The sequence below is a fragment of the Chelon labrosus genome (genome assembly GCF_963514085.1).
Source record: "Chelon labrosus genome assembly, chromosome: 20".
Classification (NCBI taxonomy): domain Eukaryota; kingdom Metazoa; phylum Chordata; class Actinopteri; order Mugiliformes; family Mugilidae; genus Chelon; species Chelon labrosus.
The window spans coordinates 4,029,909-4,051,792 of record NC_140353.1 but is presented as its reverse complement, the minus strand read 5'-3'; the positions used below and the strand labels follow the sequence as shown (position 1 = coordinate 4,051,792).

The 21,884-nt window shown below is 43.7% G+C and overlaps 1 protein-coding gene across 3 annotated transcripts in view; it reads right to left on the bottom strand.

The window, feature by feature from the left end:
- The window catches only part of numb (NUMB endocytic adaptor protein), a 39,089-nt gene extending 20,834 nt beyond the window's left edge, over positions 1–18,255 (bottom strand). For all 3 annotated transcript variants that reach the window (XM_084569786.1, XM_084569789.1, XM_084569788.1), the window contains exon 1: positions 18,117–18,255. The gene's annotated coding sequence lies outside the window, so the exon portion shown is untranslated. The remainder of the gene's footprint in view (positions 1–18,116) is intronic.
- Positions 18,256–21,884: the final 3,629 nt, after the last annotated feature.

The window sequence follows — 21,884 nt, the reverse complement described above, 5'->3', positions numbered from 1 at the left end:
CTTAACCACACAAACACGGGGCCTGAGCTATCTGTTTGCATAATGAAACCTGTCCTGTGAGCCGGTAATGGCTGAGAGCAGAAAGTGTGTTTGAGGTGAGGCTCTCTTATCTGCATGCGCCAGGCTGCAGCTCTGTGGGCAGCACACAATACGGCTTTGAGCGCTGACCAGGCCACCAGAACACACATACACACATAGAAACTTTCTACTGCCACTACAGGCGGCGGGACCCTGGCTGCACCGCGGACTCTGGGAATATCTCAAGAGCGTGAGTTTTCCACATTTACTAGTATATTTCTGCACTTTAAAACAAACCTGAGGGCGTCTAAGAAGGACAAAAATCAAAGCTACGCAAAAAGTTGGCTGCAACATCACTTACAGAAAGACAGGTCTGTCCCCTGAGCCTCAAAGGTAGATATATAGAGTCTGAAAACCAGGTAGAAATAACAACTAGTGAAGCGCAGGAGCTAAGAAAAATTTAAAAAGCACCTGCTTCGTAACAGGAGCCAAATACCACCTGTCTATGATATAAAGACTGACAAACTCTAGTGTGTATGTCTGCATTCATTGCACTAACACACACACGCACAAGTTGAAGCCTGCAGAGGAGTGAAGTGTTTGAAAACAAGACGACCGAGTGAGGGGAGGAAGAAAATATTGCTTCATCCCTCTCTCTCTCTCTCTCTCTCCCACCACACTCGTTTATTTAGGTCATATCATGTTTGGGCTCACTGCAGTGCCAGTGACAGGCTGCATGCTTCCAGCCTGCAGAGCGAAGAGGAAGAGCAGCGGGAAAACAGCTTTCCCTGCACCCTCGTCTTCGGTGCAACAAATTACAGGATTTGTTTACACTAAACTATGCATGCACGACAACGGCGTCGTCTTGAATTCGTCTGCTGCACCGTCACCAGACGTAGGACACGCCCCGGTGCAGATGGTTTAAACACAGACGTTCCCACAGCGCTATTGTTCTTTTAACACGTCTTTAAGGAAATTGGTGGAGCGGGTTTTATATTATACAGATCTTTTTTTCATAAGCCCATGCTAGAATTTGAAGCAGATGTGTTTCGACACTTGCCACAAGTTTACCAACTTGCAAACCACACATTCTCGGCAAATAAGTTCCAGAAGGAGGTTAAGTTTTGGAGCTGAGAGGACGCACAGTTACCAATGCATGTGTCGCCTCTAAGTTGATGATGTCAGAAAATAATAAAAAAAGAAAACATATCCTAAACATCCCAATTCCCGTTATGAAAAAAGAGAAGCGTATCCCAAAATTCACAATTTGGAGCTGCAGTATTCATTATTTCTGATTTATATATTTATCAAATTACTTCCACGGAGAATTATGCAAAAACGCAGTCGACTGCAACTCAGGTTTTTTGTCTTTTGGATCATCGTTACGGTTCAGCAGCAGCTAACAAACACAAATCAAAAACACCAAAGTTAAAAAGAGAAAGCTCTTTAGCGAAGCGGCGAAAAACACGACGCAAACCTTTGTTTTCGTCCGACGCGACGGTCGAGCAGTAAGGGTGCCGTCATCGTTCCCCAGCTGAGTTCCTGGTTCAAGTCTTGGCCAGCCAGCCAGACCTCTGCTGCATGTCATTTCCCTGTCTATCACAACTGTATTATCTAAACAAATCCAATCGTTTTGCTGCTCCCGTTTCTGCGGGTTATGTAAAAAGTCAGCTGTCTGGTGAACAACTTTAAAAAAAAAACAACTGTGCAGAGTTTAAGATGAAGCGTTGCCGAGGAAAGCCTTTATAATAGCGACGATAGACTCGAGGACAAAGGTGCAGAGAAAAAAAGTATTTGAGTTTTGAATTATAGAATTCATCCGGGAGAAAGATTTAGATGAAACAACAATAGCTTAGAAAACAACTTTTTTTTTGTCTTGAAGGCCAATGTTCGCCTATTAATGCCTCGTAGTTTCTGTCTCATCTCACAGCGCCTCACCAAACTCAACCTTCTAAATCACTTAACACTTACTGCCAGCTTACAACCCACACACATTCTCTCCTGCTCACTGCAGCAACAAAAAAAAAAAAAGAGAAAGAAAAAAGAAGGGAGCGGGAATCTAAGTGAAAGCGCATATATTCATGTGCGTGGGAAAGAAAGCATACGCTTGCTGGGTTTGTGTAAATATATATACATACGGTGAACGCCGGTGCTCAGCCGAGCATACGAACCTACAGAGTGAGAGTACAACATGTGCAACCCTTTGCAGGAGTGTGATATAATAGTCTTGCCAAAACGTGCATATTTCAAACACTGCTGAATTTTTTTTTTAGCAGTGTTTGAAATAAGCACCATGATATTTTGTGCTTTTATACCGCCTTCAAACTGATCCAACGACCCAAAGCAGACACGCCGTCAGCCAGAAACATCTAACAAACGTTCAGTTCAGGTGCATCAAATCGTACCGCTCTCCACAGAAACGTTTTGTCCGTCTTCATCAGGGTGATTGATCTGAACTAGCTCAGCACAGATCATCCTCCTGCACGGCTCAACCTCGCGTTGAATTTGGGATTAACCTCAATCTGACACTGGTTCACTTTGACATAAAAGACTTAATTGTAGAATGACGGGATTGTAAACACTACCTGAAGCTCAAGATTATTTTGCCAACTCTTTTTGTTGACTGGAGCTTATTAACCGCAGCAAAGCGTTCACGAACTGATCCAAGTCAAATGCTCCGTACGATAAATGTTTATTTTATGGCAAGTTAAAAGTCTTACAGCAACGTTCCCTGAATTAAATTAGCTCTGTGCCAACAATCGCAGCAACCGGGGAAAAGCCGGTTAAAAAGCAGTTCAAACGTATATGTTCACAACCCCACGTCATACATGGAGATTCTGCGCGAGATCTGCATTGCCATCAACATTAGGTAATTGTACTGTGTGAGTGCGGTGCTGGCAGGAAGTGAGCAGTAACGAGGACGGAGGCCACGCAGTGCGTGTCGGAGGGAGCGGAGCAGGGATTGAGCAGCGAGGGGGGGGTGGGGGTTTGGCTGCGTTGGTCTGGCGCAGAGAGTGGGAGTTTGTGGGTCGGTGTGGATCATGGGCTGTGCATTCGGGACCTTCTTTGTTTGGCCACGAGCCAGAAGGAGACAAAGGTGGAGCAGCAAATTCAGACCGGGAAGGTGGAAGAAAAGTAAAATAATTGGGAAGGAAATTAGCAGGATGGAAGAGGTAGTGGTAAAAAAATAAATAAGCATAGCATCCCTTAGGTTTCTATTATGTACTGTGGATTAAAAATAATGATTTTTTTTTTGCTCCGTGCAAAACAATATGTTGCTGCTTTTAATTGGATTATTAAAAAAATCTAATCGATGCAACGCTTTGACCAGAAGGAAGGTAAAGAGAAACCTGCAGCGAAGTGATAATAACAGTTCTAATTAAAACCACTGTAGGAATAAATTGGCATTAATGCAAAATAATGAAGACGACTGCAGTGAAACATAAAATCTCGCTGTATTCCACTGGGAAAGAAACGCGTCACTCATCTTGAGCAAGCAGACTCTGATGTGCCATGTCTGCCCCGGTTTATTCACTGAAGGTACTCTCCGATTTTATTTCTGTGACTAACACTGAGTTAGATGGACTTTTTTTTTTTTGGCTAGTAACTTACTTTGCAGCTGCATAACAAATGTTTGGAAACTTACATTTAGTGACATCCCTACTGACAAGATAAGCCAAAAATGGAAGGTTTGCAAAGGGTACTTTCCATCCAATAATACAACAGGTGCAATCATAAGAAATCAAGGGATAAACACCGCTGACGTATTTGTCTAAATCATCTCAAAAGGCGTCATATCCAAGAGCAAGTTCTTACAACTTCAAAGTTAAGGCATACTGCTTTTTAAAAGAAGCAACTGGAGGATGGGAAGGCGTGAAGCGGGGACTGGAGACTGAAAGTCGTGAAGGGAGGTAAAAGCTTCGGTGCAGGAAAGCAGGATCTGAACCCCGCTGGAGCTGTCATAGCTGCTACAGTCGGGCGCTGTGAGGATCTTTGGCTGTTCTCCTACCAGCACTAATGAGGACAATTACACAAGGGCCGCTTGTGCGCTCTCTGTGTTCATGTACACAGAGACAACCAAACGGTGGGAGACAAAGATTCTCACATGCGATGTCGTCAGCACGCTCACTTGGCAATTACGGGCCCCCCCGCAGTCAACAATGGAGGTGAAGTGTAAAGAGAAGAGAAACAAACGGAAAACAATAAAAATAAGGGGAGATAAAGAGAATAAAAAGGACTTTTCCATCAGTCAATGTACTGCTGCTGCATGTCAAGGAGGGAGGGAGTGCTGCTGCTGCTGGCTGTAGATGTAACAGTATTTGAATAATCTCTCCAGGAATGGAAAACTGATTAATCCTTGCAGAAGGATCCTAAGGATGAGTACAGCGGTTTGGTTTCAAAGAAGTAGCAGGGAGGGAGGGAGAGGCTCCAAAAAAAAAATAAAAAATGGAGGGAGCGTGAGACCCAGACAAAAAGAGAGAGAGACAAAAAAAAGGCCCCACTGTCTCCTTTCATGACTTGCCCCACCGCTGTGCCAGCTGATACTCTTCATCCTGCTATTGTGGTTCAGGGAATTCCATGTTATCTGTGTTATAGTTTGGAGAGCAACAATAAGATAGGATGTCCTCAGTCAATAATAAGGCCGGGCCAGGCCGGCGCGAAAGGAAAACACGGCGGCAGAGCGTATCAGCCGAGCCGTGCTATCGGGCGGAGCTGGTCGACTTGAGGTGACAGTGGCCCCCGTTCTGCTCCCGAACGGCCGTATGAAGGGAGAATTTGAAAAATGCTGTTGCCGTGATAATCCAATTTTCCAGTGCCCGTTATGCTCATAAAAAAAAGAGGGCCAGGAAAAAACACACACACACACACAGACACAAGGAGAAAATCTGGATGGAAGTGTGCAGTGCATCATAAAAAGGCTAGAGAGAATCACAAAGTCCAGAACAAACTGTGGAACCAAGGTTGAGACAGTTTGGTTTTGTTGGTGGACTTATAGTAAAGGAGCAAGATAATAAAATGCTTGGTATTTATATAGCCATAACTGCACAATAAATACAACGAGACATTTAAAAAAAAAAATCAACACAACAGACGTGGGAACGTTACTGCTCGCGGCTGCAACTGATTTAACGACTGCTATCGACATTCAAAGTTCAAGTACGATAGAAAGTATATGTGATGGGGCATCCTGCTGCTCCCTTAATTAATGCTAACCTCTAAATATGTCATTCTGGGTCACATGCAGCCACACAGAATGAATTACTGTGCAGTATTATATGGGGAAGTTTGACCTAAATGAGTCTATTCATTGTCAAACTCAGGAGAAGCACGCCCCTAATGAAAAATATACTTATTCTGACTCACTGATACGCATGTGTATGTGAGTGGGTCCAATAAGGGGTTAAAAAAAAAAAAAAATCACTTTAACGTGTTTTCAATTCATCGGTCACTCAAGAACGGATGAAACAAAGCAGTAGACTGAACATATTTAACTGAAAAACAGTAAATATGTGCACAGAACAGAAAGCTTCCAAATATATTCAAGCCACAAAAATAAACTCCAGTCCGTTAATAGTCCTTATGTTTATGCAGAACTGTCATCACCTTTAAGCAAACGTATTAGCATTTGAACGGCTTCACACAGTGTTAAAATTGAGTAATCTGGAAAAACAGGTTTGGTACTGCCGTGACCTCAAACTCCAGTTGTTTTTGGTCTTTCTTGTACTAGTTGCAGCATATAACTAGCACAAAAAGAAAGACGACTGAAACACCAAAGCCGCGGCGATAACAGCATGACCAAGCTGCTTTAAAGCAAGTAAACAAGTGTTAACTCATCGCCAGCTGCTCCGACTCAGCACACTTCTCTCCGCTTTGATGATCTGTACACTTTACACTGCAAGTGCCTCCACAACTGTCAGTATCTCTTTGTCAGGTACAGCATGTGTCTGAACAGTGATCCACAAACACAACCTGATAAAAATAAAAAAGACACGTGCGAAGAAGAAGAAGTGCAAAAATATTATCAGGAGACTGCAAAGTCTTGGCCTGCAGATGAACTTGTTCTTTGCTGCACAGAACGATATTAGCCAAATATAGTCAGCATTATTATTCCGATAGCAAGCTAAATATGTCAACAGGAAAATTTGTCTGTTTCTGTAATACAGAGTATTATTAGAGCGAGCCGACTGCCAGAATGAGAAGCCAGGGAGCGAATGATTGGGATGCGGTACAAATGGGTGGTACTCAACAGAGGAAGGAAATGGTGGGAATAGGAGTCCTGGCTACTGTTTGCTCTGCTCACTCACTCCCTGTCGGCCACTGAATCATTACAAAGTCCTTCAATCTGTTCCCTGCCCCCAGCGAGACATGACGACCCCTGTTTCCTGAGTGCACATGACTGACTGGGGTTAGGGTTGAGGCAGAAAGAAAGTAGGGTTCAGCCGGCTGCACGGGGGCTATTAAGCGGCTCCTCTCTCCAGTAAACTCTAATGTGTGTACATCAATCCTTGTATATCTGCTTTTTTTCTGAGTGCATGTGTTTGTGTATGTGTATCTAGGAGCGGTCAGGCGCGGCATTAAGGAGGCCTAGGCCGACAGCAGGTTGACCAGCCAACCGGGCCATTCAACACGGGACAGCCACACATCACTTTAGGCAACAGCTGAGGCCACATTTTAACAGCCAGGGCAGATCCCTGGCACTGACCCGGGGAGTGGCAAATCACTGTCACTGGATCATCTGGCCTCAGGCATACCCGAGCGATGATTCACAGACTGAATCAATAGTCATGGTCTGGCTGCACACGGGCCATCAAGGGGGCATCCTTAAGATTTATATCCCTTGCATTTGCCCCAAAAACACCATTTGGGGATTGTTTTTTCAAAGTCTCTTGCCAGAGGAGATGGTATGCCAAATGGAGTGGAGTTTCAATTAAATGAATGGCGCTGTAAACAGTGTAGTCATGCCACGAAGTAGGGTGGCTTACTGAAAGCACTGCCCCGCTAGGAGGGGTTTGATGGAGTGGTCTAAGTGCCCCAACTCCATCAATCCTGGCCCCTCTTTAGAGCGAGCTGCTGCTGAGGACACAAAAGGGTACCGACTCATGTGGCATCCATGGGAAGATGTCTTTATAAATGAGTTTGCGCACCAGCTAAGAAAGCGGCCGCTAGCATGTCCACATCCTGACCTGGAACAGAAAGAATTCCTTCATGTTAAATTAAGAATAATCACTATTCGTCCTTCTTTGCATGAAACACAGCAGCGTTGTGCAAACTGTGGGACAGAAGCTTAACCTCCTCACGGGCTATCATTCAGAGCTAACTGCGGCACGCTGTCCCCGGCTGTGGAAGTGAACTCTTCTGGGAAACTTTGAGTAAACCTCTGAGCCAAAAAGCTACTCATGGAAACCATGTTTACTTTTTCCCCTTGACATCACTTGCATGACACGCTACAGCAGCAGCAGCAGCAGCAGCAGCAGCAACGAGCAGAGAGCACACACAAGCAGAAGCGGCTTCACACAAATGCACGTGAAAACACAGACTTAAAAAAGTAAAAACAGACGACCACAACTTCTCAAAGCCCCACAGACAGAAATGACTCTATTATTAAGCTTTGGTGATCTTGCGAGTGCCATTAAAAGAGTTTCCGCGAGGAAATCAGGCCAAATTGTACACTGCGGGTATTCTCCCTTGCACTGACCTAAAGAAACACAGCCAATGTTACATATTCACCAGGTGGTTAATACATGATCTATTAATCCTACTTATCATTGACTCACAACAAAAACGTAAGCAGTCTCAGAGGAAAAATGCCGAACTAAGACTGCTGTTTATATCACCCATAAATAATATTACAATAAACTGATAGCTCACCATTTCTGGATTGGTATTTGTATTTAACTTGGTTCCAGCTGAACTAAGAGTAGGTGGAGACTAGCACAATCTAAGGCGCTTTAGTCCTTTGTGTCAACAGTCACTTTACAATCAACCAAAGAAAATGTGACACTAGACAGCTGCTAAGAGGAGGATTTAACCAGAAGAAGAAATAGTTTGCACTGTGTCACGTCAAACACAACACAGACGGACTGTTGTCTGTCTGTCGAGTCCTACAGACGTGGCTGTCCCGAGTGCGAACCAGTTTGAACGCAGGGTTCTAAAAACAGACTTGCTCTTCCTGTAGAGCTGCTTGTTCAGAAGAGAAAAATGAAATACCAGAGATTACGTTATCAATAGCTATGTTACATGTATAAGGAAGACAGATTTCACGCACAGTTTGGGCTTTTGTTGGCAATCACAAGTCAAACATCTCACAGTTACCGTGCAGCTCTTCCTGTCACTGTCATTTCTGATTCAAGTGCCAGTCTGTGGTTGTTGTTGTTTTTTCTTAAACACAGTCCTTCCTGCTGACACACGCGCGGGTTACTACCAATAATGCAACCATGCTTTCTCTTTAACCACCGATTCACTGTGCGGTTTAGTTCTCGGGGAAGTGATCGGGTGAATGAACAGCAATTACCTTTCGCCAGATCACTCATTAAATAAACTGAACGGAAAAGAGAAAGCAGAAGTTCAGTTCAAATCCCTTGTGATCACATATTGGTGAGAAGTTGTGGCAGTTCTGACGACTTCCAGACGAAACACACTGCAAAGTCTTCTCTACAAGTGTTATCCTCCTTATAGTCCTTTCATTCTTCTCGCTTACTTCGGTTAAGGCGACCCAGAGGACATGTCTGCCCTACAGCTGCCAAATGACGCCTCGAAGCCTTGATCAAGGGGCACTGACTCGCAGCAACGCAAAACCGGCCCAAAACAACGGGCAGACACTCCTTTACTATCAGCATTTATTGACTAAATGCAGTGACTGCTAAGTGATCATAAATTCAAGACACAAGTTAATTTAGTCATCAGAGAAATACTACAAAGACGGAAAAACTACACAGTGATCAGAGCCAATTAAATGTGTTCCCCAAATGAGCTCCTCAGCCAGTCCAGGAGGAATTAAGCTGCACAGGAATGATTACACTACTCTACGAGTGGTGGTGGTGATGCACTAAAGGAAAGTTGGATTGTTTCAAGCGCTGGTTAGAAAAAGCTTTCGTGCATCCTGCCAATAGCAGGGGTGACTAAAAAAAGCTGGCTGCTTCTGTCACCATTACTATCTCGGTAAACAGTGATTACAAAGCCAACAGAAACATTTATTTACCACGCAGTATGCAAATCAGCCCAGAAGGATGCAAGAAGAAGAGCAAGGAGGGAGTAAACAAAATGAAGATTAATAAACACACACAGATCAGCCACAACATTAAAACCACTGACGGTAGAAGTAAATAACATCGACCATCTTGTGACAGTTCAGTGTTCTGCTGGGAAACTTCTGGACCTGGCATTCATTCATGTGGATGTTACTTAGACATGTAGGACCCACCTAGACCAGACCAGGCACCCCCACCCCATAGCAATGACACTCCTTGTGCCTGACACACGTGTACACACAAATGGTTTAGAAACGACTCAAACCGCACCGCACAAGGTGTTGACCTGGCCTCGAAATTCACTAGATCCCAAACTGGTCAAGTATCTGTGGGATGATCCACAGAAAGCCCCCTCACACTATCAACATTGTGTTGCCATACACCACAGGACACCCTCAGAAGGCCCACGTCCCTTCTCCGATGAGTCACAACCGTTTTGGAAGGTGGTTTTAATGTTGTGACTGATCGGTGTGTGTGTTGCACTCAACTTTTTGTTTCAGTTCAGTCCTCAAAGATCATTTAGGCCGGCCAGCTAAGTGTATACGACACGGTAAACGTCTGACAGCGGGGGGGATGCTGTCAGTCTGTGTGTTCACTGTGCTCACTGAGTGATGGGAGGCCTGTCACTCTCCACCGTCTCCGCTGCTCGTCCAATCATCATCAAGAGACGGACGGCTGCAGGAGGAAACGGGTTCTTCCGGGGCTTTCAAAACTGCACTGCTGGCGCACGACATTCACACAACCCACACTTTGACACGTTGTGATATACTGCAAACGCTCTTGACAACACGCGTCGCTTAGATGTGTACAGACACACAGGAGGACTTAGGGGGCAACACGGGAAAGAAACACTTGCCAGTTCATTGGGCACACTAGTGAAAACAAATGCATTCTACTATAACAGCCCGGCACTAAATCTTAGCTTCTTAAAAGGGTCTGGTATTCAGCATTTATTTAAAGTAACTGAGAGAGCTGTTGAATCAACTGTGTTTTCATTTTCGAAGCTGTGCTTTGTAGTACAACTGAACCGAACTCCATTTTAGACGGTGGGTTAGGCCAAATTACTTCAATCACAGTTTAACATCACCACAAACTACATCCTCCAAAATGATCATATAGTTTTTTTTAAGGCTATTTCAACGTGAACTGCGGGATTTAGTGCAGGACTGTTGTATTAGAAAGAAATACATAAAATTAAAACTAATCCAGAGATGTGTGGCATTTCTAGAATATTATCCCTCTCAGTGGCGCATCTTGCATATAGCTTTACTTCTGCGCAGCTCCTCTCTGTTGTCATACTTACTACTGGATTCTTTCAAATCAAAATCAATTTGAATCGGAAAATCCATTATTTTTTTTAACACCCGCTTAGATAAGCACAGACACACAGCAAGACCGAGAGGGCAACGCAAGTGACAGAGTTGAAGGCAGAGTTATACAAGAGAGATGAGAGTGCGAAGAGGATCTGAAAGTGGCAAGAATCAGAGACTGACAACGAGAGAACAGTTTTCATGGAAAACATATAGAAAAATCAATGGCACAGAGTACTGCTGAGTCAATGTGTTGTCAATAATACAGCTGTTTATCCAACAGCGCCATTGGTCAGCGGCACTCACAGCCTGTGTGCGTATGTGTCAGTAGCAGTATTTGTCTAGCAGCAGGAGTGATGAGAGGATGGAGTGGAACAGGAACTTCCTGCTGAGTGAACAGACATGCAATCGCTATGCTGCCCCTCTGACCAGGCCAAGACACACAAAAACACACACTCATAAAGCGCTGTATACACACACACACGTTCCCACAAATCATTTTCTGTTCACCTCACCTGGCCTACAGGAGGTCGCGTGAACGGAGCTTAGAACGCGCCGAATTACCGAGCAAAACCCAGAATAAAAACAGCCGTTTGAGCCTGAAAACTACCATCGATTAACGTTCAGAGAGGAAGGAGACCGACTTAATCAGTTAAAGGATTCCACGTGATGAAAGGAAGGTCCTACTGACGTCAGGAAGGCAACCAAACAGGTCTTGTGAGCATGAATGTAAATGCAGTCGTAGTATTCGGCGCAGCTGTTGAGCTGCCTGTAATGTCAGGAATTCCCTACACGTACCTGAGCTGGACTCTTTGTATCCTGTCTGGGCTATTCGTCAAGGCAAAGATGACTGTTGAATACCAAATTATACAACTGATTAAAACCAAACTGCTAGCGCTCGCTGGCTATTTACTCAGCAGATTTATGGCGTGCCTCAAACAGGAGTGAAGCAGATAACGTATATCTTCGAAAATGACCGAGGGGTTTTCTTTAAGCCTATAGCTACCCAATGTGTGCTTTACTTCTTAGGCCTATACTGTGTTGCTTAGCAATAATGTGTGAAGTCTGGCTTAATGGCTTGAATTGTGTTAGCTGTGCGGCTAAATTAGATTAGCGTACAGAGCGCAGCCTCTGGAAGGAAGGTTTCAGTCTTAGGCGGATGTGAGGCTGGACTATGAACTCTAGGAATGTCAGCAAGAATCAGATTGTATTATGACAAGCTTCACTCCAAAACACTGGGATTCTGACTTCGTGGAGACTAATGTTTATGTAAGCACCGGCCTCTAAAAAAAGCAAAGCAACTTATCCAATAGTATACGTTTATTTCAGTGCCAGCAGTGATTCAGCAGTCTGCTTCCAAAAAAACATTGGACGGCTCTTTTGTAACAGAGTCCAGAGGAGAAGACTGCAGTAAGAACATAAGAAATGATTTCACCATGTCCATTCACACAGCCAAGCTCGATCTTCTGCAGCCAAAGATGAAGACAGGCAGGCAAAGAAAGCCATTTTACATTTGAGGATTTGGCTTAGTGAGCAAGTATGTTTTTATTCCATCTTTAAGCCATTAAACACCTCACCTCGAAACGGAGGCAAACTTATCAGTGAAATCACCTGATCTCAATACCTGGATGACTCGTGACTGAAGTGTGAGTGACGCGCAAGGAAGCTCTGCCAATTCACACAGCTACTGGACAATAATGTTGAACTTGTGAACTTTCCACTAAGGAAGCCAAGTGCTACCTCTTGCTACTATAACAGATTTAACAAGAAGCTTTTTCAAAAGGTCAAGGATAAGACAGACTCATGCTGTCATTTCGTATGAGAAAAGCAGGAACAATGAAGCCAACAGACGTCAGGCATTTCTCTCCTTGTCCAAAGCCCAAGCCAGGGTCTGGGCAGTCAGGCAAGTAGGAAGACAGATGAACAGGCAAGTAGGCAAAGCCTGCAGAGCATCAGAGAATGGAAAATTACCGGGGCTCCACAATCAGCTGGCCACCTTTGATCAGCCAGACCCCAGGCACCAATTACTGCGGGATAATCGGCAGCCCTCAGAGGCCCGACGAGCTGCAGGCACTGTGGGCACAACGGGTCAGTGACCAGCAGGCAAAGGCCCGGTCAACAAGGCTCACAGAACCAAAAGCCGACGGTGGCCCTCGATGAAACGCTGCATGAAGGCGGCCAAACAGACAAGCAGCACAGCAAGGCCATTGTTCCCCTCCTGTCGACTCAGCACAGTGGCACTCTCGCAAGCCAGACATCCTTCTATGCAAACCGCTCGGCGGCAGAGGAATGGTGCAATGGTGTGTGGAACGTACGAACCTGCTACTGCACAATCTCTAGGGTTTTTCCACGGCCTTTCCCTGTTTCAGCAATGACATATATGCAACATACGTGGAACAAATGTGCGCACACATGCTGCTCGGGCACCTGTCCCTGTAAGTCTGCGGTACACAAAAAGCTGCAGCGCTCGAGGCAGCAAATACACCGTGATGCAATGCACAGGAAACACGTTCCTCGCCGCCCTCCTCCCTGATAACCGATAACCCTTTCCTACACAGGAAAAGGTCCAACCTACCTGCTCCTGACTTACCTCACACTATCTGGGAGGAATGCGGACTGACAAACTAAATTAAACTGTGACGACTGCCTCGGTTCAGTTTTCTCTCTCCGGCATTTTCCGATTAAATGCAAAGCAGCAGCCGAGGTTTATAAACAAAAACGAAGTCTCTCTAGTTGAGGCTGAACGTGATATTCAGCTCATTAATAATTTATATCTTTCTTGCGCTGGGGAACGTTCATTATCGATCAGGCTAAGCTACATTGTTGGCTGCTGTGCTGTTCATCTCTCGGTTGTCAACAACACAAAACCCTAAAACAGTTCATCCGATGAAAAAAAGTAACTCCTGCAGTGCTGATATAAGAAAATAACTCAATTACACTATCAGGCTTCTCATCACAGAATCTTTTGCCTACTCATACCGCAGTTATCTAACAGAAATACAGTGGCCAGGGGACTTTGGATCAGACACGCTGCAGTTATACAACAAGCAGCGCTGGTAAAAGTAAACCCATATGGGCCGGTAGGAGCTTCCCAGAAAACCACAAGTGAGAGGAAGAGCCTGTTCTCAAGGCAGCAAGGTCTGAAGACACAAGAGACGGCACACTCGGGGGAGAGAGCTTGTTTATCGGGCCGTAAGCAGGACAATGTGAGGGACTGGTATCACCGTCACCCCTTTTATGCTGATTTAAAACACAATTTCTGGGTCTCGTTTGACACCTTCGTACAGTATTTTGCCGATTGTAAGCCAATTTCTCTGCAAAATCTTCATTTACGTTCGCTAAACTGAAGCCAAACCACAAAAAATGTGCCAACGTCAAATGCTTTCTTAACACTAAGCAACTAGATGAAGAATTTATATTTATAAAAAAGCAATTTTCTGTCATATTTATGATTCATGTTAAACACACTGGCATCACAGTGCAAAACAACCACCTACATCTGTATAATAATATAATATCTGTATCTTATTATACTTCTACTGACAAGTCTCTTTGTTGTTTTTAAATTTCTGTCTTTTTGACACGCGGGACCAAAACTGTGAACATTTTCTAGGGTCATACTGTTCTGATCACTGCATCATCCAGCATCCACTGTGGCGGTTACCAGGAGACTGGCGCCACGGCAACGTAGATACACGGCAGCAAGGCGGGGCCAACAAAGGCCGCGACCGCACCACATGATTAGACACAACTCCGGCGAAAAGCCGCCTGCAGACAGCCGCAACGTGTGAGGGAAACAGCATCGGCCCGCCACCCGTGCCACGCGCAGGGGAGCCATTTGATATAAATACAGACACACGCACACACGGCACTTAGATTTTTGAGAGTAGTTATTACACCCGACCGCGCTCCGAGTTCACAGGAGTGCACGCACGGGAACTGAGAAACTGTTGCCTGAGAAGAGGCGGTTTCAAAAGGCCAATGCCGAAACTTGATTTCGTGTCGTCAAACATCAAAGTCTTTAGTCTTACTACAAGCGCAGCTGAAGATGAAACCGTGCACACACACATGTATTTTAGGTAATTAATGTTTTCTAAAAGGCGAGTAAATTTCACAGTCAGAGGCAAACTCTTTGTTCATATTCCGAGTTACCACTACAATTAGCAGTTAAATGGCTGGCAGAAAAAAAATTTATACCGTAATGAGTGTCAATGCGGCCTACCGTTGACTTTAAGGTCATTCCTATTGTTTTGTCTTATAAATACACGTCTCTTTGTTAAGTGACGTGCACCTGAGCCAAAAGGCTGGTACAAATTTCCCACCCTGTGCAACACACCACCGTCACTGTGTGCTGGGTCACTGATAATTAAAGCAGAGATCAGAGGGCTGAATAAAGCATGAGCTGTTCCAGCCCAGGAGGCTCAGGTATCACACTATATTGGGGCCCAGAGAGAGACAAAAGGCGTCTCCCTGAGCCCCATACCACATCCAGGGAGGAGTGATACAGACACAAACCTGTAAGGCAACTCCTCGCATACAGCGATGCCCACCCCCCCAACTCTCCCGGCTCTAATCCACGGTTAAAACAGCCAGGGCAAAAAAAAAAAAAAAAGAGGAGCTCAATGCCCCTTGGACCTAATTAAGAGCTAAAGATATTGTCCCAAATGGGGACATTCAAAGAACAGCGCTCAAAGCAGTAAAACACCTCGCAACGCCCAACCTTACACTGTTGTTTTTCCCATTTCTTAATCGAGTGCTGACAAAGCTGGAGACTGCCACAAAGAAACTGCCTACAGATACAAACGCTGCATGGTTTGTATGTAGCATCGCAAATAGTAATAATTTATTTCCTATAGAAACTGAAATAGTTGCCAGCGTTCACACCTGGGATTAAATGCATCTACGGTCGCCCGGTTTCACTTCACAATCTACATGCATATAAAAAACTATATAATTTCCGTTTGCAAAGACCGTCTTTATTTTTAACCAGCGGGATGCAGCGATGTACTTTCCGAACCTAATCTGACGAAAATAGAAAGAAGAAATAATTAAAATGATCCGAAAATGAATTGGCGTGTTCCAGGCAACCCCAATCGGCCATGGTGTTAGATGGATTTGTAAAAAAATCTCCTTGGACGATTGCAACTTATGCCATTTGAGTAAGTACTTGTGTCCCAAGTGGTTTGAATGACCTGATCTTAATGCATCCCCAATGAGTTTTGGTGCTTTTTTGTACTGACAGCTGTCCGCTTGTAATCAGATCACCCAAGACGCATTTGGATACTAGGAGCAAACAAATATGCAGAAAAAGTCGTAACCAACACCGATATATGTCTGCGTACCAACAACCCTGCTTACCAACAAACACATCAAGAGTTCAGATCAACCCTGCTGTTCGACACTAACCTATTTTTGGCTACTTATATTGAAATGGGGTCAGCTGCACATTTGAGATCCTGGTTCTAAAACCTCCCCTCTGGTTGAATCCTCTCAGAGTGACTCTGCTGGATCCCGGCCCAATCTGCTAAGAATACGGTGCTGCATGCGGAGAGCAGACTTTCAGTGCAATAAAGTTACCAAGTGTCACATGGACCTGGATGATAATGATGCTTACAAGAGCTAGTGTCCCCACTCCAGCAGCCTTTTAGTGACTAGAGTTTTACCTAGAGTTTCAAAGACACATAAATATGTACTACATTCTCACTTCTAATGAATAAATACCTCTTTACTTGGAAGACGACTGGATTTAAGGCACCTCTGTGTCTTGTATCTATGCGCTCACATTACCACAAACTGAATAAGTAAACATCTAACGTTTTATTTATTCCCTCGGAAGCCATGGGATATTGATGACAACATCTAAACCGGCACCAGAAAGTAATGATTAACGCGACAAATAAATAAGACAGGTGAGTTGGTTGAGCTGATCCAGATCAGTTTGAGGATCAAAACAAAGAGGCATATCTCCCATTCCTGTCATTCCTTATTGATTCGGGAACACGCCGACGCCGATTTCGCCACAAGCGACAAGAAGCTCAACGGTCTCTCTGCTATCAGGGGACAAAAGTGAAGCCTTCTGATTGCGTCGTCATCGCACAGCCAGTTTATCTACCTGCGTTGCATCACTGCACCGGCGTTCACATGCGCGTCACACTGCTTGGAAGAGGGCCCTCTGGTTCGGAGAAAACGCTAGAGAGTGAACACCGGTTTCTCCCACAGAGTGAATCACAAAGCAGCTCGGACAGATCCTGGCTCCCTTACATTCTCCTCCTCTCCCAAACAGCTGACAGACTTGAACAGTGGGTTCGGTGGCAGAAAGCCAACGTTGCCTCCCTCACTCTGAGAGATGAGCTAAGCCATGAGTTAGTTGGTTTTAAAAAAAAAAAAAAATCTGAACAAAAAGACAAATCTCTGCGCTTGTTTATTTCATTTCTAGAAGACGGATCGCTTTATGAATTATTTGGAAAGTCCTTACGCCGTTACAATAAACAATGAGCAACGTTAGAGTTTATAACAAAATAATCTGCAGCTGTAGATCATGGTTGGCTGCTTAAAATGTGCACAGATTCACTTTTTGTGCAATTTACGCTAACAATAACAATTTTAACCATTTAACCAAACACTTTCCAGCTGACCTAGATGGGTCTCACCTTGCATTACTCTCAAACCTCATCACCATCAACCCCCATCCACAAAACAGCAATGACTTATGGCTGTAATGAGATAATCCAAATGGGGGGTTTACCATCTAATAAACAGGATGCTGCTGCTGCTGCTGCTGCTGCGGTGGGCATCTCAGTATCTATCATGTGGCTATCATCGTCTGCTATGTGCAAGGTAATCTGACCACTGATGTTTATCTGATCAGGGACCAGAATGGAAATGTTTTGCTCTGAGGCTGCTCCAAGCTAAAGGTGTAGAAAAAAAACACAGATATATAAGATCACGAAGGGGCACATTCTGTCACTTTACACAAGACATCGGACTGTGAGTCACTGGTTTATATCTCCAGGGTGATTAACCTGTCTGGTGACTGAGCTGAATCGAGACGTTTTTGTTTTTTTTTCTCTTCCAACTTGCCAAGAAACTTGAACCGTCAGCTTTTGACTTGTGACAGCGTGTGAAGATACACCACGACAAATTATAAAGCCACGGTTTTAGTACGAGCTCGTTATTTTTTGCTGAGTAACGTTCAAGTCTTAAAGTTATCCAGGTAACTTGAGTATCGCTAGCTACTTAACTAGCTATCTGAAGCTAGTCTTAGCTAATTCGTCAGGGAGGTGAGGAAGCAGGTATTTTCCAACGTGTGTGTGTGAGTTAGTGGGCTGTCTCACAGGTAACAGTTTGCTCGTTTTGCTTTTCTGCTCGGGTTCGTTCTCGAGCTAAACGCCAGTGTAAGTGGGAGCTAACGTAGCTGCGTGTGCCGCATCCGAAAAGCACAAGCTAGTGCCGCTTAGCCCGCCGAGCTAACGAGCTTTTACCTCATCAAAAACTTAACACGACCTTTTTTAATTCCCCCTCCTCCCCAAAACCAACCAACCTGTGATCACCGCTGCGACCCAGAAGATGCCCCGTCCGTGCCGTCACCTGCTGCCCCACGAACCGTGCCGACAAAAAAAAAAAATAATTCAAATTCCACAGAAAGTGTCGGGAGAGACGCTCTCAGTCCAATCGCTTCAGCCACCGCCGCTGAATGGCTGCTACGCCGAGGCTCAACCAAACTTCCTCCTTAGCAACGGACCGCCTCCGCGCGCCCCCATTGGCCCGCCGCGCGCGCATCCGAGGTGATCGATTAGTTGACGGAGCGACCTGGATCAGAGAGGATCCACTGCGCTTCTCGCTGACCGCTAAAGTATTCTGCAGGAGTTGTCACTGCAGCGGCGCCGCTCGTTGCTCTTTGATGAAGTCAAGCGTTCAAATGAAACCTTTATTTATCTGTTATGGTCACGACGTGGACTGAATTAGGCTCCATACGTCTCACAATGCTAGGGAATAATAATAATAATAATAATAATAATAATAATAATAATAATGAATTATATTTTATATTAAAATGAATAATGAATGGGTAGAATGGGTAAAAGTACATGTATAAACAAAGATACATAAAAATATTGTTACTGTTAACAGTTTAACATTACTGTTGTATTAGCATTAATACAATATATTATATAATATACATACTAGTACTAGGGTCATCTGATAGGGTCCTAAATATTAGTCATAGTAGTAGTAGTTGTAGTAGTTGTTGTTGTTGTATTAGTATTAATACAATTAATGAGTGACTACGATCTTAAATTTTAAAATATGTACATACTAGTACTAGGATCAGCTGATAGGGTCCTGAATATTATTATTATTAGTAGTAGTAGTAGTAGTAGTTGTTGTAGTAGCAGTAGTAGTAGTAGCAGTAGTTGTTGTAGTAGCAGTAGTTGTTGTAGTAGCAGTAGTAGTAGTAGCAGTAGTTGTTGTAGTAGCTAGTTGTTGTAGTAGCAATAGTAGTAGTAGCAGTAGTAGTAGGAGCAGTAGTTGTTGTAGTAGCAGTAGTAGTAGGAGCAGTAGTTGTTGTAGTAGCTGTAGTTGTTGTAGTAGCAGTAGTAGTAGGAGCAGTAGTTGTTGTAGTAGCAGTAGTAGTAGTAGCAGTAGTTGTTGTAGTAGCAGTAGTAGTAGTAGCAGTAGTTGTTGTAGTAGCTGTAGTTGTTGTAGTAGCAGTAGTAGTAGGAGCAGTAGTTGTTGTAGTAGCTGTAGTTGTTGTAGTAGCAGTAGTAGTAGTAGCAGTAGTTGTTGTAGTAGCTGTAGTTGTTGTAGTAGCAGTAGTAGTAGGAGCAGTAGTTGTTGTAGTAGCAGTAGTAGTAGGAGCAGTAGTTGTTGTAGTAGCTGTAGTTGTTGTAGTAGCAGTAGTAGTAGGAGCAGTAGTTGTTGTAGTAGCAGTAGTAGTAGGAGCAGTAGTTGTTGTAGTAGCAGTAGTTGTTGTAGTAGCAGTAGTTGTTGTAGTAGCAGTAGTAGTAGTAGCAGTAGTTGTTGTAGTAGCTGTAGTTGTTGTAGTAGCAGTAGTAGTAGGAGCAGTAGTTGTTGTAGTAGCTGTAGTTGTTGTAGTAGCAGTAGTAGTAGGAGCAGTAGTTGTTGTAGTAGCTGTAGTTGTTGTAGTAGCAGTAGTAGTAGTAGCAGTAGTAGTTCGTAGCAGTAGTAGTAGTAGCAGTAGTTGTTGTAGTAGCAGTAGCAGTAGCTGTAGCAGTTAGTAGTAGTAGTTGCAGTAGCAGTAGTATTAATACAATTAATGAGTGAGTATGATCTTAAAATTTATAATATATACACACTAGTACTAGGGTCAGCAGATAGGGTCCTGAATATTAGTAGTAGTAGTAGTAGTAGTAGTAGTTGTTGTATTAGCATTAATACAATTAATGAGTGAGTATGATCTTAAATTTTAAAATATGTACATACTAGTACTAGGATCAGCTGATAGGGTATTGATACAATTAATGAGTGAATTTATGATTTTAAATTTTAAAATATACACATACAACTATTGTACATCTGCTAGAGTCCTAAACATTTTCACTATTATTATGGTAATGAGCTAAACTACACATTATTTTATGCTAAATTTGTAAATCCTTTCTTTATTGAGTATTTCCGTGACACATGTCGTCCTCCCTGGTCAGCATTACCTTTGTATTTGGTTGAAGTGGAGCTGATTTGAACTGCTTTACATACAGATTTAACTTAGCTGTGGATTCAGTTGCCTTTATTTAGGGGTTGTCAGTTTGATTTGTGTGTTTAAACTATTAAAATACAGTAACTCAACGCTGTGAAATGACTCCAAAGTGCAATATTATCCTCTAATAGGACTAAAGTCGAGGTATAAGGCAGCATTTAACAAGCGTCCAGCACCTTTGTCATGTGCTGTCTGTCTGGCTGATATGCAAACTGCTTCCTGTCGGTGAGGAGATCCCACAGTTGAGGCCTGCTCCTTTGTAACAACAGTCATTTCTTCCTATTTTCTGCGCATTGCCATGTTTCCTGCTTGTTGTAGTGACTGAAACTCACTCTTTCTTTTCACATTCATCGTCCAGAGCTGCTCCCAGGTTTGCCTCCCACCCCTCTCCCCTCTGATGACGAAACCTTGGCCCCTGTAAAAGGCCAGAAGTTTATCAGCATTAAGTTACATTCCTTGCATAGCTCTGGAGCCTACTGAGCGTCAGTGTGGCATGTTCTGCGGCCTCAGAGGTTACAAAACCAACAAAGAAAAAAAAACTCTTGGTTAACAAAGTTGTCAAGCCTGTTATGTTGATGATTAGCACGTAAATGTGTTCTACTTCTCAGTAAACCTCTCTCTCTCTCTGTCACACACGTGTTGTCTCTCTGCTTCTCATCCTGAACTATCTTAAACTCAATCTTCTTTATGACCCCCCTTTTTTTTTACAACAAGGCTTCATTCATCAACCTGTCAAGGTCACTCATAAACTCTCCCTGACACATCTGTGAGGACACTCTGCCCCCTGGTGGTTCCTCTGTGTCAACTCAGTAAAGAAGCTTTTCATTTATTATAATAGACCTTCCTATTCCCATTTAGACACAACAGGAGCACAGATGTATTAAAGTTGCCTGCACTGATCATAGTATTTTAATGTATAAATGTCATGTTAAAACATATTTTAACATGTCTCCACATGTAGTGGACCATTAACATTAATGGGGCTGGCAGCTTCAGTTGTCCTTCCTTTCTTCTTCTTCTTCTTCTTCTTCGACATTCCTTCTTTCATTTCTTCTTCTTCTTCTTCTTCTTCTTCTTCTTCTCCTTCCATCCCTTCTTCTTCTTCTTTCTTCATTCATTTCTTCTTCTTCCTTTTCTTCTTCTTCCTACTTCCTCCTCCTTCTTCCTCTTCTTCCTTTTGTTCTTTTCCTTCCTTCCATCCTTCCTTCCTTCCTCATCTTTTTCCTCCTTCTTCTTCTCCTCCTTCTTCCTCCTCCTTCCTTCTTCTTCTTCACCTACAAAAACTTCTGCCTTTACTTCTCTGTCTGGTTTCTGGTTTCATACATTAAAGGACCAAAGCTACATTTTTCATAGGTCAGGGATTAACTGAAGTCATTTGGATCCATCCGCTGGAGACAGTGAATATTAGAACAACTCACCGTAATAAATCTTCATCCAGATTATATTTAATAACGAAGCCAAAGCAAAGGCAACTGGACTTGTTTGAGTGTTTCACAAGTCATCCTGAGAGTTTCACTCTCATTCATTCACACCTTTGGTCTGGAGAGTTTCTGGTCGTTAATTGTGTAGTGTTTAAAGGAAAAGGAAGAA